Source organism: Rhincodon typus, chromosome 37 (genome assembly GCF_021869965.1).
Source record: "Rhincodon typus isolate 14 chromosome 37, sRhiTyp1.1, whole genome shotgun sequence".
NCBI classification, from domain to species: Eukaryota; Metazoa; Chordata; class Chondrichthyes; order Orectolobiformes; family Rhincodontidae; genus Rhincodon; species Rhincodon typus.
The window spans coordinates 12,596,657-12,616,773 of NC_063368.1; the positions used below are offsets into that span (position 1 = coordinate 12,596,657).

The following is a 20,117-nucleotide window of genomic DNA, read 5'->3' on the forward strand; positions in this document are numbered from 1 at the left end:
AACATCAGCTTTCCTGCTCCTCTGATGCTGCTTGGCCTGCTGTGTTCCTCCATCTCTACAAAGAATTGCATTTTGTTTTTCAATTTTCTTTGGAACACTTCTTTATTAGTTACATAATTTTGGGAAAGAGGGAAGAAGGTAGATAGCTGACAGTTTTTCCCCATGGTAGGGGAGTCTAAAACTCAAGGGCATAGGTTTAAGGGGAGAGCAGGGATATACAAAAGGGTCCAGAGGGGCAACACAGAGAATGGGGAGTGTCTGAAAGATAGTGGTGGAGGAGAGTACAATTTCATCATTTAAGAAACATTTAGACAGGTACATGGATGGGATAGGTATGGAGGGATATGAACCAAACACAGGCAAATGGGACTGGTTTAAATTGTGAAAACTGGAATGGCCTGGGCAAGTTGGACCGAAGGGCCTGTTTCCATTGTGTAGACCTCTCTGACCTAGGACTGCAAAAGGGTTGGGTAGTCAGAGTCAGGATTCACGCCTAGCTGGATTTAACAATGCAAATCAGATTGGTGATAAACCAATTATTTCATTTTTTAATTGCTGAGAAAAGAAATGTGCAGTCAAACGTTTTGTCTTACACTCATCAGGATTCAAAGGGAACAATAATTGATATTGCATGACAATTGTTCCTTTGAAATTTGGCATTCTCGCACCTTTAAAATTTGGCATCATAATATTTGGCAAAATAAAATTAAAAGAATAATTTATAAATGCTCACAGAATAGTACAGAGCTGAAAAGCAGTGATGTGCTGGTGAAGCTTTTCTTGCACTTATCAGCAAGATGTAAGACTGGCAAATTTCAAAGGGAAAATTCTCATGTAGTATAAACTTTTGTTCCTTTTCAGCATTCTTGTATCTGCTAATGAGTGCGAGGTGAAAAGCTTCACCCGCATATCTCTCTTTTTCAGCAATTCTCAGCCTCTGTACTATTCAGTGAGTATTTATGAATTATTCTTTCAATTTTAAAAAAAAACAAAGTTCCTCAATTTTGCTTTTTTAGAAAATTAATGTTCAACAACTCACTAATTATTGTCTGTTTTATATCTATTGATTATTTGTCATCTACTGCACATAATTTACTAATGGTCACATTTTGATAATTAATTATCGCTCTGCGTATTTGATTGGTTATGGTTATTACATTTTACATCATTGAATAATGCTCACAGAATTTATATCATTTTGATCCAAATCAATCCAAATCCCATTTGTGCATCCAGATGTATTATTATTGGTAATTATATTTTATGTAGTTATTGATCAATATTTTATACAGTTTAGTTACTGCCATTATATTTTCAATAATGCAGTTATAGATCAGAGGTTTTGTATTAATTAAATAATAGTCATTTTCTATGGACATCATTGGCTAGGCCAGAATTTATTGCCCAAACTTAATTGCCCAGAGAGCAATTAAGAATCAACCACATCGCTGTAGGTCTGTACACCAGGGAAGGATGACAGATTTCCTTCCCTTTAAAGTACCTTAGTGAACCAGTTGGGTTTTACGAGAAGTGACAGCGATTACGTGGTAACCATTAAGCCAGCAATTTTTCTTAAATTTCAGGCTCTTATTGAATCAAAATTTCATCACCTGCCAAGTCCCCAGACATTAGCTTGGGTTTCTGAATGACTAGTTGTCTAATATTCTCATTTCACCACCATCTCTCCTAAATTGCCTTATCTCGCTAATTTTCTTGTGAATTCTATATTGTTAGATGTGAAATATTGAAAATGCTATCAATCAATATGATGTTGTGCTTAGTCCCATTGCAGTGGTTTCTGTAACAGCTGCTTGTCTGGTTTGTAAAGCAAGTGTGATCATTAAATTTGCTAACCACTGGAACCTCAGCTCTGACTATTCAGAATCTTGAGCAACTGCTCTCAATCGTTACATTAGCGGCTAAGAGCTCAAGATTTCCGAGTCTTTTTAATTAATTCACAGGATACAGACATTGCTGGCAACACCACACCAAATTGTCCTCGAGAAAGGGGTAACTTTAGCAGATGGTGGTGTAGTGGCAACGTCACTTGACTAAGAAGCTTAGAGGACCATGCTTCTATTCACAGGACATGAGTTTGAATCCCACAGCTGGTGGAATTTAAATTCAAGTAACAACCTTGGAATAATAAAGCTGCTATCATTAATTGTGACTATGGCAACTATCATTGATTGTTTGCAAGAATTCATTTAGTTCATTCAGAAATACTAAGAACTGCCGATGCTGGATCAGTGATAACACAGTATGGAGCTGGAGGAGCACAGCAGGCCAGGCAGCATCAGAGGAGCAGGATCTTGGGCTTCAATATATAGAGACAAATGCATGAAAGCAGTGAAGTTATGTTGAACCATTATAATACTCTGGAAAGATTATAAGATTTAGGAGCCTGCTCTGCAATTCATGAGATCTTGATTGATCTGATGATTGTCAGCCCCACTTTCCTGCCTAATCTCCATAATTGGATTTCCTTGGTGACTAAAAATCTGTTTATCTGAGCCTTGAATATGCTAATGACCCAGCTTCTATGATAAAGAATTCCATGTTTCGGGTCGGGACCCTTCTTCAGAACGAAGGGTCCCTTTTTCTGAAGAGGGATCCCAACCCGAAATTTCGACTTTCTTGCTTCTCTGATGCTGCCTGGCCCATGGTGCTCCTCCAGCTCCATACTGTGTTATCTCATTTGGTTCATTAATGTCTCTTAGGGAAGGAAACCTCCCAGTTTTACCTTGTGTGGCCTACATGTAACTCCAGATCCATAGTAACATTTTTGACTCTTAACCATCTTCTGAAATGATCCAGTAAGCCACTCAGGTCAAGGGCAGTTAAGGACAGGCAATAAAGGCTGGCCTAGCCACACATCCCAAACTCAAATAAAGGAATAGCTGCCTTCCTGAACATAACTTAGCAGTTTCCACTCCAGAGGGTACATGGCACATGTAGGCCAGACCAGGTAAAGATGGCAAATTTCCCTCCTTAAAGGGGCATTAGTGAACCAGATAGGATTACAATGACGCAAAGATCACGCAACCAGTGAATATTTAGTATCATTGTCCAACAAAGTACAGGGGCTCCACATCTGAGTCATTGTATAGGCCACTTCCTCTACTCCAGCAATGCAAATATAGCTCCTGGTCAAGAGGGAATTTGACTGCAGGAGTAATATGACTGAATCCAATCCTGCCCATACCTAATATTCACATATACACTTATTTTGGAACAGTGTTCAACATGGATAAGTTTGATTCTATTTGTGTCTCTCTCTTACCCTGAGGAGCTGATCCCATATGGAGTCCTATCTCGCCCACTGCAGGCTGAGATTAATCAGCCCCACAGAGGCTGAAAACCAGTCCAAGTGTTTCATGCTTGCAGGTGAATAGATCTTTGAAGGTGGCAAGACATGTCGAGAGGGTATTTAGAAAACAATGTGGGATCTTGGGCTTCATATATAGAGACAAATGCATAAAAGCAGTAAAGTTATGTTGAACCATTATCATATTCTGGAAAGATTATAAGATTTAGGAGCAGAAGTGGGCCATTCAACCCATTGAGCCTGCTCTGCAATTCATGAGATCTTGATTGATCTGATGATTGTCAGTCCCACTTTCCTGCCTAATCTCCATAATTGGATTTCCTTGGTGATTAAAAATCTGTCTATCTGAGCCTTGAATATGCTAATGACCCAGCTTCTATGATAAAGAATTCCACGGATTCACTACCCTCAGAGAAGGATTTCCTCCCTATCTCTGACTTAAGTGGGTGACCCCTTGCACTGAGAGTATGTCCTCTGGTCATAAAGTCTCCCACGAGGGGAAGCAATCTCTCTACCTGTACCTTGTCAAGCCCCACTATTTTTTAAAATCCATTAGATGTTGGCATTACCCAGGGCACAGTTACATATCGCATCTTGGCCAGACGGGTAAGGACAGCAAATTTCTTTCCCTGAAGGGCATTAGACCTAGATGAGTTTATAACAACAATTTACGGTGGTTGCATTGTCACCATTAGGCTAACTTTTTAAATTTTTATTGAATTCAAATTTCACCAACTGTGGGATTTGAACCCACATCGTCAGAGCATTAGCCTGGGCCTCTGGATTACCATTCCAATGATTGTTAGACCTTCAACTCCCTGTAAATCTTGTATGTTTCAATCAGATTGTCTCTCATTTTTCTAAACTCTGTTGAGCACAGGCTCAACCTACACAACCTCTCCTTATACAAAAATCCTACCTCACCCAGGATCAACCTATTGAACCTTCAGTGGACTGCCACCAAAGCCAATATATCTTTCCTTAGATACGGGAACCCAAACTGTTCACTGTATTCTAGGGTATGGTGCCTTGTATAGTTTTAGATAACTGTCACTATTTTTGTACTTCAATCTTTTGAAATAAGGACCAACATACCATTTGCTTCTCTATTATCTGCTGAACTTGGATGCTTGCATTTTTGTGATTCATGCACAAGGACGCTCCAAATCCCCCTGCGATGCAACTTTCTGCAGTCTTTCTACATTTAAATAATGTTCAGCTTCTCCATTTTGCTGCCTGTGTGTGTATTTCCCACACTACATTCTATCTGCAAAGTTTTTTGCCCCAACCTATCTATATCCTTTTGTACTTCTTTGTGTCATTGTCACCACTTGTTTTCCCATCTATTTTAATATTTCTAAATGCTCTATTATTACATTCTTTATAATAGAGTCTACTGCTTTCCCGAAGACAGAAGTTAGGCGAGCTGGCTTGTAGTTTTGTTTTGTTTTGTCTCTATCTTTGTTTAAATAAGGGTGTTATGTTGGCAGTTTTCCAAATCATTGGGACTTTTCCAGAATCTAAGGATTCTTGGAAGATTACTACCAGTGCATCCACTATTCCCATATCTACATCTTTTAAATTCCTGGGATGCAATTTCTAATTTCCAAGCCAATAATTAGAGTTTTGTGCCCAGTTCTGTTCACCACTCATTAAGAGGGATGTGAGGCTCCTTGAGAGGGTATTTTAGTAACAAGGTTATAAATGGAGGAGATCAGGGTTGTTCTCCTTGGACCATAGGAAATTGAGGGGAAATCTAACAGATCCAATAAGATTACCACATATGAGATAAAAGGTGGACAAGGAAATCCTCTTCTCATTAGCTAATGGTCCAAGGACGAGGGGACACAGATTTAAGGGTTTGGGCAGGAGATGCAGGGGTGAGCATGAGAGAGAAACTATTTAAAGCATTCTATGTAATGACGTGGAACTGGCCGCCAAAGAGGGTGGTAGAAGGCGATACGATCAACAATTTGAAATGGAAATTGGATAAGCATTTGAGGGAAATTAACTCACTGACTTATGGAGATACAACAGAAGGAATAGGGCTGATTAAATTGCTCTACAGAGAGAGAGCTGGTATTGAATTCATGGGCTGAATGGCTTCTGTGTGTGCCATAATTAATCTATGTTATTTTTATTTACAAGTTATTTTTGCCAGAAAATAATTTTAGAATATTAAACAGTTGACTCAACATCCCTGGGCTCCAGTTCACAGAATCGCAGGATTCTTACAGTCAGAAGGTGGCCATTCAGTCCATTGTGCCTGCGTTGATTCTATTCCCTAGTGTCAACCTCCATGCCACTTCTATCCAAATAATCATCCAATCTCCTCTTGAATGCTTCAATTAGCCCACATTTCCAAGCAGTGTATTCCATGACAATGTTTTGGTCTTTGACCAGTGAATTCCCTGCCCTGTTGCATTTCTCCATCAAAGCAGTGTGCACCATTTTATTGACAGTGAAAAGGGAGAAACCCACAGAACTGGGAACTCCAGCCAAACTAGCCAACAAGGAAACCAAGGGGTTGGGTACATCACACTATTGAGGGTCAGGTGAAGCCCCTGTACGCCCAGAGGTTGCACAGAGCCATCAGGAAACTGAAGACCAAGAGATCAAGATTGAGACCTGCAAGTTCCCATCGAAGCCACTCACCATCCTGACTTGGAATTCTCTCCCTTATGGAAATGTGGGTCTGCCTACAGCACATGGACTGCAGCAGTTCAAGAAGGCAACTCACCACCATCTTCTCAAGGGCAACTTGGGACAGTTAACAACTGCTGTTCCAGCCAGCGAAGCCCATCTCCCACAAGTAAATAACATTGAAAAAAATCCCTTATCGACCAAAGACTTAGCTCAACCTTCAATATATCCAATGACCCAGTCTCTGCTGCTCAAAATTAATGATCATCAGAGAAAAAGGACACCTCTGTATTAAATGGGAGGCACTTTATTTTGAAACTGTGGCCCTAGTTCTAGACTACCTCACAAGGGGCTTTGACTCCTCAATATCTCCCCTATCAAAACTCCTCAGAACCTTATATGTGTCATTAAGACCACCCCTCATTCTTCTAAATTCCAATAAGTATCGGGCCAATCTGTTCAACATTTCCTCATCATTCCAGGAATTAGCTGAGTGAGCTTTCTCTGATTTGCCTTCAATGCACGGCTATCCCTCCTTAGATAAGGAGATCAAACCAACCCTGGAGATGTGATCAAGCCCCTTTCTCTGTCCTCCCATTCCATGGTAGGGATGACGTTCAGGCCAGTTGGGTTCAGAACAAAGAGCAGCCCCTAAAATGTGTTGTTTGATTGGGTGCCTGAATGGAACTCTCTCAGTTTCTCCTTTTTCTTGTACCTACTCCTGTCAGGCATTTGGTTGGCCTGGTTAGCTGACTTGCAATTCAGAGTGACATTAATGTTGGTGGTTCAATTCCTGTACTGGCTGAAGTCACTTTGAAGGTTCTGTGTTCTTTACCTCATCCCTGGCCTGAGGTGTGGTTAGAATTCACCATCTGGTGTGTCTCTCTCTAATGAGAGAACGGGACTAGGACAGGAAGTGCTGCTACTAATCCTGTCAGGAGATCTGTTGACAGGGTCAGTCTTGCTCCATAGAGTCATACAGCTGGAAACAGACCCTTTAGTTCAACCCATCCATGCCGACCTGATATCCTAAGCTGAACTAGTCCCATTTGCCTACGTTGGCTGATATTCGTGTGCCTGTCCAAATGTCTTTTAAATGTTGTAACTGTACCTGCCTCTACTACTCTACCACTTTGCTTTTTGTTTTTATGACCTATGGTTATAGTATATAGCTGTAATGTAACTTTTTTTTTATTCATTTCTCTGTTCAGTAATTAAAGATCGTACGTATGTACTCTCTACCTAAGATCGCAGCATGTGTTGGTGACATTGTTACACTGTAGCTAATCTTGTAACTGAAGAAGCTGTACCTAAGTACCTTTGTACCTAAAGTAGAGCTGTAAGTGGCAACTTATAAAGTTTTCACTGAGAGCTGTAAGTGGCAACCTATAAACTTTTCACTGTACTCCTTTGAGTACATGCGACAATAAAACTAATTCAAGTCAAGAAATTGCTGGAGAAACTCAGCAGGTCTGGCAGCTTAATGGGGGGAGAAAGCAGAGTTAACGTTGGAAGAAGAGTGACCGGACTCAAAACCTTAACTCTGCTTTCTCTCTCCATAGATGCTGCCAGCCCTGCTGAGTTTCTCCAGTAATTTCTGTTTTTGTTTCAGATCTCTAGCATTATTTGCTTCATTTTACCCCTCTGTGGCTGGTCTGGAACCATCATGATACTATTGCGCCCAAGTCCACCCTTCTTCCTTGTAGCCCTTGGCTACAAAAAAAAAATCTCTGGTTGTTCAGCTTTGATCAAATGGTCAAAATGTTGACTATTTCCCCCCCATGTCCCAGCTCAAGATATTTTTTCCCAATCTCAAGTCCCCCTCCACTGTCTTGTAGTCTGTCTATTGAACGTGTGTCTTAACATCTACGTTACAGAGGCCTCTATCTTCTCCCACATATCTTTACTTGTTATTTCGCGTTTTCAAGCAGGCAAGAAAGTTGCATCTTGTGAGTTATTTTTCCTTGCCACTAGTTTGAGTTTTTTTTTCCCCTTTTGTCAACACTTCCTTCATCTTCAAGAAACAGCAGCCAGCCAAAATGCATAGGGGGAACAAAATCTCAGGTTAGCAGAGGCTGTTAAAGCAAGTTTAACTTTTCATTGAAAAGTTCCTTAATTTGAATGATTGGAGCCTACAAAGTTCTGCACACTAAATTCTCAAAGTGCCTCACGACCTGCTTTCTTTAATTCAAATTGTAGGACTTTCTTTAAAAAATAAAAAAAAATCAGACCTTAAATTTCTCACTAAGTTTCAAAACAAAACAAGCTGTTGATTCTTTAAGGTTTTGTCAGTTCAAAGAGCAAATGCTCCTTCCCCAACCAGCTCCCCCTAATAGTTACACACCCAGAAATTGCTGGAGGAACTCAGCAGGTCTGGCAGCATCTGTGGAAAGAAAGCAGAGACATTGTTTCGGGTCTAGTGACCCTTCTTCGTAACTAATAGTACTGAAATCCAATGTATCATTTTCTTACATAATATAAAAATAAAGTCTTATTACCTGAGCTGGGGGTTTTGCTGGAAGTTTGCCCGCTGAAGTACAGAGGCTGTTAATTAAAATAAAAGAAACAGCTTTATCCATGCAAGCATGAGGAGGCAGTTTAATCAGGAGGCATCTCTTATACATATATTTTTAAAAGACGCAGGCACCAAAAAAACAAGTGAGCCCCGGGTGGGAAACAGCGAGATCGAGATAGAGAGAGAGAGAGAGAGATATGTCAGGAAGCGGTAGAGTTGAGCATTTCCTGCATTCAGTGGCCGAGAAAGGAAAAGGGGCAGAGACACGAATCTGTGTACGAGCTGTGGGCAGATGTTTATTCTGAAAAGAGAGAGAGAGAAAAATACAGGCACGCAAGCTGTTCTGCGCTCAAAACAGGAAACCTCTCAGGTCATGTAAGGGCCACGTTTTGCTAATCTAATTAAAATAACTGGTAACACTCTTGCTCTCATTCTGAAGTGGCCGTGTCTTACAGGTTCGTTTCCCCACCCTTGTTTCTGAAATGTACTTCGCAATTTTTGAGATTAAATTTAAAAAAACACGTGTTTTTCTTTCACTGCCAAGGCCAGAAATTGTAGCCCCATCCGTGGAGATGTGAACAAACTCCTTACTATGTCCTCCCCTCCGGGTGGCTGGGATGATGTGCAGCCCAGTTGGGTTCAGAAGGAAGAGGGACACTTTGCACTGAGGGTCTTCTTCAGCTATTTCGGAGGGCAGTTAAGAATCGCCCATTATTGCTGTGGGTCTGGAGTCACTTGTAGGCCAGACCTAGGAAGGACGGCAGATTTTCTTCCCCAAAGGGCATTAGTGAACCAATTTTTTTTATTAATTCCTGTGTCAACCTGTCTAGAGGGAATATGTTGGTCTAGTGGTTTTATCCCTAAACTATAAATCCAGAGAAAAACTGAAAGAACTGCAGATGTTGGAAATCAGAAACAAAAACAGAAACTGCTGGAAAAGATCAGCAGGTCTGGCAGCGTCTGTGGAGAGAAATCAGAATTAACGTTTCGGGTCAAGTGACACTTCCTCAGAACTATTAATCCAGAGACCAGGTAATGTCTGTGGACCTGGGTTTGAATCCTGCAATTGCAGACGGTGGAGTTTGAATTTCGGAAAAAAAAATCTGGAATTAAGTGTCTCATGATGATCATGAAACTATTGTCAATAGTTGGAAAATCCCATCTGGTTCACTGATATCCTTTAGGGAAGGAAATCTACCATCCTTACCTGGTCTGCCCTACATATGATTCTAGACCCACAGCAATGTGGTTGACTCTTAACCACCCTCTGGGCAAAAGGGGATATGCAATAAATGCTGGCCTAGCCAGTGACACCCATAATCCATGAATGAATAAAAAGAAAAAGATATGTTTTTACACACCTTGAAGCAGATAGGATTTGAACCCAGGCCTCCTAGCTCAATGGTAGAGACATTACCACAGTGATACAAAAGCACTAGCCCAATGGGTTTTTATAGCAGTCAATGACAGCTGTTGTACATTAGTATTTCAGGTTCCACAGAACCCCTAAATTATGGAAACAGGCCATTCAGCCCAATGAGTACAAACTGACCCTCTAGGGAGCATCCCACCCAGATCTATCCCTGTATTTCCCATAATGCATCTAATCTACACATTCCTGAACACTATGGATAATTTAGCATGGCCAATCCACCTAACTTCCACATCTTTGGACTGTGGGAGGAAACACACACATACATGCTCACACGGAGAACATATAAACTCCACACAGACAGTCACCCAAGGGTGGAATTGACCCCAGGTCCCTGGTCCTGTGAGGCAGAGGTGCTAACCACTGAGCCACCATGACCCCACTCAATAATTTTATATTAAATATCACTAATAATTTGATTTGATTTGATTGATTTATTGTCACGGGTACCAAAATACAGTGAAAAGTTTTGTTTACGAGCAGTACAGCAGATCACAGCGAGCAAAGGATGTACAGATGGGATTTGAATTCTTGTCCTCAGAGCATTAAACAACTACTAACTAATAACCTGGAGTCCCAGGTTAATGCACTGAGGACAAGTGTTCACCCCAGTCATTCTAATTAAAATGTAATGTAACCACTATACCCAGTATCACACTCACAGCAGGACTTTTATGACCTCAAGGTGTTTCAAAGCAATTTGCAACCAATGAAATATCTCTTGTAATGCAGTCACTATTGTAATGTAGGAAACACAGCAGCCAAAATTGCATGCAGCCAGCTCCCACAAACTGCAGCATACACCTGACGAGATAATATTTTTCTTTGGTGATGTTGTTTGAGGCATTAATATTGACCTGAACGCTAAGGAAGAGTCCCATCGAATTCTTTTGTTACATCTACCTGACAGGGTAGACAGTTTTAATCCAAAAGACCACCCCTGACAGTGCAGCACTCACTCAGCACTGCATTAGCTTATTAGTCAAGGTTTTATGCTTAAGGAATGGATTTTCTGTCCCCTTCAAGGTGAGAAGAGAGGCTGGTATGTGGGAAATTGGCATTGCTGATTGGGCAAGAGCATCTAGCCTATCCGAGTCCACCCCTCATGATTTTAAAAACCTCTATAAGGTCACCCCTCAACCTCCTCCAGTGGAGTCTATTTGTATATCTCAAACCTTCCATTCCTGGCAACAGCCTGGAAAATCCTTTTTGAATGCTCTCCAGTTTGGTAATGTCCTTCCTATAACTGTGCAACCAGAACTGGACACAGTATTCCGCAAGAGACCTCACCAATGTCCTGTACAACCTCAACATGACATCCCCACTCCTATACTCAAAAGTCTAAGCAATGAAGGCAAGCGTGCTAAATGCCTTTTTAGCCACCCTATCTACATGTGATGCAAATTTCAAAGAATTATGTACCCAAGGCCCCATTTTAATTGTATAAGTCCTGCCCTTGTTTGTTTTTACCAAAATGCAATACCCCGCATTTATCCAAATTAAACTCCACCTGCCACTCCTCAACCCATTGTCCCAATCAATCAAATTCTCTCTGTAATCTTAGATAACCCTCTTCACTGTCCACTACGTCAACTGGCAAGTTTGTAAGAGATCACTGCCAGGCAACTGCTTCACACATGATAATGGGTCATGACTCCATTTGACCCAGATGTTCGGATCTAAGCTGAAAGCCTAAAGTCCTGCTCCCAGCTCCCTGGAATGTTATTTGAATGCACAATACTCTGTTCACTTTGCTGCAGCTGGCTGGATATCACCTCTGCTGAGGGCAATGCTAACACCAAACGTCATCCTGTGCATGACATGTGACAGGACAGTAAGCTGGTGCAGTCTGGTCTCTTCAGCTCCATACCCTAATCTCATCAGGAGGGCAAGAGTGTTAGTAAACCCCACCTGCTCCCAGCAACCCCACTCTTCCCCTAACAGAGGCCAGCTTATGTATCTTCAGTTTAACATGACACTGCACTACATGGGATAGAGTCCATGCAAGCTCCATCAATGGATTCGCCAGTAAAGCCTCAACATTGTGTGCCAATCCTCCAACTACCCCTCCTGAAATAATTCCACAGAGGTATCCCATCACCAAGTCACCCTTCTTTTACACGTGGAGAGTCCTTGACACTGATCCAGCTCCCTCAGAGCCAGCTCTCAGAGTGAACAGAACCTCTGACACTCCTGTTTATATCTGTCAGCCAGGGCTCCCCGATTGGACCAGATTAACAGCCCCAATCAGGGAACTCATTCTATGAGGTTCACCTGGCTGATCTCATTAAAATCCATAAGTCACTGTGCAGCTGCATCTTCTCATTTCACCAGCTCCTGTCCCAATCTTCGGATCTGCCCTCGGTAGCCCACCCCTGGACCGAGTCTGAATGGGGTTTAACTGACTCATAGAATCATAGAAACCCTACAGTGTGGAAACAGGCCATTCATCCCAACAAGTCCACCCCACCCCTCCAAAGAGCATCCCACCCAGACTCATTTCCCTATCACTGCATTTCCCATGTCTAACCTACCTAACCTATGGGCAATTTAGCATAGCCAACCCACCTACCCTGTACATCTTTGGACTGTAGGAGGAAACCAGAGCACCCAGAGGAAACCCACACAGACACTGGGAGAATGTGCAAACTCCATACAGACAGTCGCCCGAGGGTGGAATCGAACCCGGGTCCCTGGTGCTGTGAGGCAGCAGTGCTAACCACTGAGCCACTGTGCTGCCCTTCCTCTTTGTCTCCCAATTCTTTTCTCTCACCGCCAACACGCATGCCACTGTCCTCCTCCTGCTGCCCCTCCTGGGATCTGTGAGCCACACCCTCAGAACCTCACCGTCCCCCCACCCCACTAAGCTCCTTACCCCTGCTGCTTTACCATCTCTGTTTACAGCACCAGTTCCCGAGTTTTATCGATAAAAGCAGAAAAGTGAAATAACTGACCTGAACTGAGGATCTGGGAGCTGTCTCCACCTCAGTGCAAGTCGAAAACAACTGTCGCCTAAACACGAACACAACAGGAAGTAAAAAGTTAATGTGTATCTGAGGGTCAGATTAGATGTCAAACAACCACAGTGATATAAACCAGAGGGTGCTTAGAGAAACAGCTTCAAGACCCATACAATTAGAACAAAGGCCTGCATTTATCTAGTGCCTTTTACCAGCTCCAAAGCACTTCACAGTGAAATGAGGTGCTCTACGAAGAGTATACTCCTTTATAGGAAATACAGCATCCATTTTTTAAATACTCATTAACAGGATGCAGGCATCATTGGCTAGGCCAGCAGTTATTGCCTATCCCTAATTGCCTAGAGGGCAGTTATGGGTCAACCAGGCCAGACTTGCCCTTCCTTGAAGGACATTAGTGAACCAGATGGGGTTTTCTGACAATCAGCAACAATGTAATGGCCATCATTAGACCCTTAATTCCAGATCTTTAATTTATTTCAAATTCCACCATCTGCCATAGTTGGATTTGAACCCATATCCCTAAAACATTACCCGGATCTCTGGATTAATGGTGATAATGCCACTAGGCCATCACCTCTCAAACAGTTGTATACAGCAAACTCCCATTATAAATGACAATGTGATAATGACAAGATCATCTGTTTTTGTGATGTTCAAAGATAAATATTGCCCAGGACCCTAGAGGAATAGAGGGAGATGGGCTAGGAGGCTAAGAGGTGTTGGAGGGTGCGGAGATATTGAGGATCTTCCCTGCTTTTCTTTATAACATTATTATAGGATAGGATCTTTGACTTGAGAAGGAAGAGAGGGCTTCAGTTTATCATCTTGCTTCACAGTCTGCGAATGTGCAGCACTCTCTCACCGTCATTGGTGTGTACCTAAGTTCTCTTAAATGGCAGAAGTGTGTGTGTGTTCTGCTCAATTAACTCATATAGGAGACTACAATGTCACAGGTGAAGCATCCTCTCTCCCCTTCACTCTCTGGGAGAGATGTGTGAAGACGTTGTTGCCAATGTTGATGTTGGAATGGGGATGAACAGTGGGTTGGAGCCAGACAAAGAGAGTTCAGGATGGGGAGGGCAGAGTAGACGGACTGGAGGAGATGACTGAGATCAGGAGGGCCAAAGCCAGGAAGGGAATTAAATGCAAAGAAGAGAATTTTAGATTGTGGATGAGCGGGAGCCAAGAAACACATTTGAGCAATTGAGAACATAGAGAGTTTAGGATCAGTCTAAAATGACAAGAATTTGGAGAATGTGGCCCCACAGTCAAGGGAGGAGCTGGAAATGTCATGGTGGGGTCTTAGGCTGTCTTAATGATGGAAAGAGTATGGAGTCTGAACAGGGCACCACAGAAACAGCCCAGTTGAAGCTAAGACTGGGTGTCAAGGTGAAAGCCAGTATTTGTGACAGAGGTCCATGATAACAGAACCTGACATTTCGAGCTGCTCCCAAACAGCCTGGCACCTCTCCATTCAGCTGAAGACCTTCACCCTGACACCCTAACTCAGTGCTACCTGATATCTCTGCATTTTTCCAGTTTCATTCTATTCAACACCACCTACATACTGAAAATGCAGTTCACAGCCCTCACTGCATTTATTCAACTGTTAACCTCAAAGATCAAGAACAAAGCACAGAAGCAGACTTAAGCTCCTTTCTTGCGCTTGCTCCAAAGTTGGCAACTGTGCCTTTTGTTGCTGAGGGCCTGAGCTCAGGAATTCCCTTCCAAAATCTGTCCGACTTTAAGATACTCCATAAAACCTACCTCTCTGAGTTTGATAGCAACCCTCACCCCACCTAAGGTATCTCAGATAAAAGCTTGATTGCTCGTGCTCCTGTGAATGTTTTACCCAATTAAAGACACTCAACAAAAGAAAGTTGTTCATCCATTTGCAAAACTCTTTCTAAATTAAATCAGGCACATGCTTCTCTGGAGTGGAACTGGGGACCCCAGCATTCTGACTGAGACACAATACTCATTAAACCTTGTACTGACTCAGGTTGATGATTACCTCAATCATCTGGATTTTGGTCCTTTCTGCTCTCAGGTTGCTAGCCTAATCGACATGGACAGTCTGTATCCTGTGGACATTTTGAGCCTGCACTCTTCGGAGTTTTGAAGAATGAGAGGTGATCTTATTGAAACATGGAAGACCTCGAAAGAAATTGATTAAGTGGATATTGCTTCCCCTAGTGGGAGAGACTAGAACCAGGGAGCACAGTTTTAAAGTAAGGGGGTCTTGCATTGAAGATAGAGATGAGGATTTATTTTCCCTCAGAGAGTTGTAAGTCTGTGGAATTCTCTTCCCCAGAGTGGTGGAGGCTGCGTTATTCGATTCTTTTTAAGATTTGAGATAAATTCTCCATTGGGAATTGTCAAAGGATATAGGAAATAGACAGAAGAATTGAGTTCAGGCCACTAACAGAATCTGGTGTGTCAAAAATGCAATTTTTTTTTACATAGCTAGTTACGGAGGTGACAGGAAATGTCAGTACTGACATAAAGACAGAGAGAGAAAGAGAAAGCAGGAGAGAGCCAGGAAGAGTGAGGGAAAGAGTGAAAGGAGGGCACGAGAAAGAAAGATCAAGAGAGATTGAGAAATCAAGAAAGTTGAAAAAAATGCCTGTATTTATAAAGCACTTTTCACAGATGGACTCCTTAAAGCACCTTATAGCCAATTAAGTACTTTTTCAAAGTGCAGACACCTTTATAATTTAGGAAATATGGCAGGCAACTTGCACACAGCAACCTCCCACAAACAAAAATATATTAATGAGCACTTGTTTCTGTGACATTGTTTAAGGGATAAATATTGACCAGAACAACTCCCCATCTCTTCTTCAAAGTTGTATCTTTTTCAAACTGATTCTTTCACAGGATCTTTCGAGGACAGCATTCATTGTTCACTCATAGTTATCCTTTGAACTGAGAGACTTGCTTGGTTATTTCAGCGGGTAGTTGGCAGTCAACGACATTGGGTCTGAAGTCACATGCCAGTCAGACCACATAAGGTCGACAGATTTCCTTCTCTAAGAGAGATTGGTGAACCCATATGGGTTTTTATTAATGAGTGGTAGCTGTCATGGATCATCATTACAGACAGTGCTATATTCTCTGTTTAAGTGAATTTAGAAACACCACACTTGTTATGCTGGGATTTGAACCCATAGCATTAACTTCTAGATCACTTGCCCAGTGACATTACCGCTACCCCACCATCTACCCATTGAGCCATGTGAGCTCCTCCGACTATGTGACCCAGATGAAGGGCTCTTGGCCAAACATCTTATTTGAAAGGCAGGACCTTTGACAGTGTAGTTCTCCCACAGCACTGCACTGGAGTGTATGTCTTGTTTCAAGTGCTGAAGTCCTGGAGTGAGATCTGAACCCAGAACCTTATGTGACAGTAATGCTGACAAGCCACAGCAGACACATTAGGGGTGTGCAGTTCCCACAATCGAGAAGCAAGAGTGGCTGTCATGCAAGAGCTGGTACAATATGCACATGGAGACATTGTAACTTCAACAGACCTGTTAATTCCAGCCTATGAACCAAGATGTCTCAGTTCCCTCTCCAAATTTCATTATAGCCCTTTGAATGTACAAATTCATCTTAGTGCTGCTGGTCATTTTACATTTATTGGAGACTTTTGCCTTGAAAATTCACTGTTAAAAATAGAACAAAGGCTTGTGACCAAAGTCCTTGGCATAAACAGAACTAACTGTTTATTATTATTACAATTTACTTTGCCTCTGTGAACTGAAGGAAAAGATTTCCATGAAAGTTAATTATTGAGTTAATTGCCAACACCAATTCCCTGTTTTTCCAACTTCCATAACATCACTTGACTTCACCCCTGTTCATCAACTTTACCAACACGTTTCACCCCAACCGCAAATTCACCTGGGCCATCTCCGACACCTTCCTGCCCTTCCTGGACCTCTCAGTCTCCATCTCCAGTAACCGTCTCAGCACTGACATCTATTTCAAACCCACCGACTCCCATAGCTACCTTGACTACACCTCCTCTCACCCACCCTCCTGTAAGAATGCGATCCCTTACTCTCAATTCCTCTACCTCTGCCACGTTTGCTCCCAAGATGGAGCATTCCACTCCCAGACATCCCAGATGTCCTCCTACTTCAAGGACTGCAATGTCCTCCCTCCGGTGATTCATAATGCCCTTAACTGCATCTCTTGTATTTCCTGCACGTCTGCCCTCAAATCCCCTTTCCCCAACAAAAATAAGGACAGAGTCCCCCTGGTCCTTCCATACCACCCCACCAATCTCCACATCCAGCACACCTGCAATCCGACCTCACCATCAAAGAGATATCTCCACACCCCCCACCCCTATTTGCCTTCCATAGGGACCGCTCACTCTGCGACTCCTTTGTCCACTCCACACTCCCCACTAACCCCACCACACCCGGAACCTTTCCTTGCAACTGCAGGAGGTGCTACACCTGCTCCTACACCACTGCCCCCCCCACCCCCTCCCCCCACCCCTCACCTCCATCCAAGGCCCCAAACAATCTCTCCAAATCCGACAGGGATTCACCTGTACATTCTCCTACCTGGTCTACTGTATCCATTGCTCCCGATGTGGTCTCCTGTACATTGGTGAGACCAAGCACAGCCTCATATTCCACCTCAGGAACTTACAACCCAATGGCCTCAACATAGGATTCACCAGTTTCAAAATCTCCCCACCCCTGGCCTCATCCCATGTACAACCCTCCCTCTCATCCCCGCCTCCTTGACCTGGCACAACCTGTCCATCTTCTTTCTCACCTATCCACCCCACCCTTCCCATGATCTATCTCCACAGCCCCCTACCTGCATCCACCTATCACCATCCTACCTACCTTGCTCCAGCCTCACCCCCTTCCCCTTTTTGTTTCCAAGCTCCCTTTCCCCTCCCCAGTTCTGATGAAGGGTGTAAACCTTAGACCTTGACCTCAAATGATCATGAACTCTCAATAAATAAAAGCAAAATATTGCAAATGTTGGAAATCTGAAAATCACACAGAAAAAATGGCTGGAGGAAATCAGCAGGTCTGGCAGCATCTGTGGAGAGAAAAATAGAGTTAACATTTTGAGTTTGGTATGACTGGAATTTTTCAGTTCTGAAGAAGAAACTTGAAACATTAATTTCTCTAACCTTTTCTGTGTTTGCTGTAATTATCATTACCTCTCCTGTAGTAGTAGGACAGTGCGGGGCAGGAATCTTTCATTTTATCCCCAAGTAATGTTGATCCTCCAAAGACATCCCGGTCCTGGAGTGGGTTGTAGTGCAGTGGAAAAAAGAGAATCGATTGAGAGAATCGAGAATCTGCTGCTTTCTGATAAAATCACAGGAGCTGTAATCTAGTGACACACAGCTTGATTGGAGATCAGACGCCTGCCTAATGGCAGGACTGGTTTGAAACAGAAATATATCAGCTCCCGTGGAGTGACATCAACTATAAAGTTCTGTCCCTCCTCCGCACCCCTTCCCCACAGTACAATTGATTAAAGTTTTTGATTATTTGTAAGGCAGAGATTGTTGACTAACTAGGGAGTTAAAAGTTATCAGCTAAGGGTTGGTAGGTATTTGGGTTGGAGGCTACAATTAGATCGGTCTTAGTCTTTTTCCTTCCTTTATTCATTCGTGGGATATGGGCATTACTGGCTTGGCCAGCATTTATTGCCTAAACCTAATTGCCCAATTAGCACTGCTGCCTCACAACGCCAGGGAGCCATGTTCAATTCCAGCCTCGAGTGACTGTCTGTGTGGAGTTTGCACGTCCTCTCTGTGCTTACGTGGGTTTTCTCCAGGTGTTCTGGTTTTCCGCCACAGTTCAAAGATGTGCAGGTTAGGTGGATCAGCCATAATAAATTGCACATAGTCTCCAGGGTTAGGTGGGTTGGCCTCGCTAAATTGACCATAATCTCCAGGGTTGCGTAGGCTAGGTCGATTAGGCACAGGAAATGGAGGGATCGGGGGTGGGTGTGGTGGTATGCTCTTTGGAGGGTTGGTGTGGACTTGATAGGCCGAATGGCCGGTTTCCACTCTGTAGGGATTCTATGACACCATGCTCCCAATACACCCCCATTTCCTAAATGTGTAACAAGAACAATAAGACATCTTAAAGATAAAGTGATGGGTTGAAAAGTTAAACAACCTAAATTACAAATGATGCAGCTTATGCACCAAACCCCATACCCAACACCTCCCAAAGCCTCCAAACGACATTGGCTCCTGGTCTGAAAACAACTGAATTTTAAAATTTTCATCTTCGTTTTCAAATCTCTCCATGGTCTCATCCCTTTCTATATCTGTAACCTCCGCCAGACTCACAAAACCTTCCAAGGTTTCATTTAATTCTGGCCTCTTGAGCATCCCCAACTTAAACTACACTACCATTGGAGGCAGAGTCCTCAGGTGGGCCTTAATCTCTGGAATGTGTTTATGTTTACAGCTCTTTATTTCCTCCCCCGCTTTATGTTGAATTTTTGAACAACACTTTGGACACTAGCCATACTTATCCCTGCATGCCAGTTAAATTTTCTTGCCTCAGGACTTACTATGTTAAAAGCACTACATAAATACAGGTTACTATGTTAAAGGCACTTTAAAATACAGTGGTTTTTTTGTAGTTTCACAAGATGGTAAGAAACGAAACTGATGTGAAAATTCCTAATGAGAAAATGATCCGTTTGGTTGTCGAACTGGACTCCGACTGTTTTATTCATTTGAAACAAAAGCAATTTCAATCTGGCTACTCCCCAGGACATCTGCAGTCATTGCAACCCTCAGCGATGACCCACATACCTGATCTCAACTGCATCTCAATTATGCTTGCACTCAACATTCCCTGAACTCCCATTTTCGCTGTTAGACACCCCGCAGTGAGTCTGCAACTGCAGCTCCCAAGTCACGCTGTGACAGTAATGAAAAATAAACACAAGCAGGTGGCAGAGAACAGGAGGCTGTGTTTTTTTCCCGAAGAAAAAAATGTTTATCTAACTCTGTGCTGTTCTGTTGGAACTTTTCTGGGATAGAAAGGTTCCTCAGTGATCTACTGGGTTAATCCAGTACCGACACAAAAACAAAAATTGCTGGAAAAAGCTCAGCAGGTCTGACAGCATCTGTGGAGAGAAATCAGAGTTAACGTTTCGGGTCCAGTGACCCTTCCTCAGAACCTTTATTGAGCCTGACATCAGTTTAAA

The 20,117-nt window shown here is 42.7% G+C and overlaps 1 long non-coding RNA gene across 2 annotated transcripts in view; it reads right to left on the reverse strand.

The window, feature by feature from the left end:
* LOC125487160 overlaps positions 1-12,929 on the reverse strand; it is an 18,388-nt gene extending 5,459 nt beyond the window's left edge. Inside the window, exons 1-2 of one of the 2 annotated variants that reach the window (XR_007265682.1) lie at positions 12,873-12,929; positions 8,470-8,515 (exon numbers count right to left, since the gene is read on the reverse strand). This is a non-coding gene — a long non-coding RNA (uncharacterized LOC125487160). Of the gene's footprint in view, positions 1-8,469; positions 8,516-9,847; positions 9,919-12,872 lie in introns of those variants that run through there. The other variant, XR_007265681.1, reaches the window with a different exon arrangement.
* Positions 12,930-20,117: the final 7,188 nt, after the last annotated feature.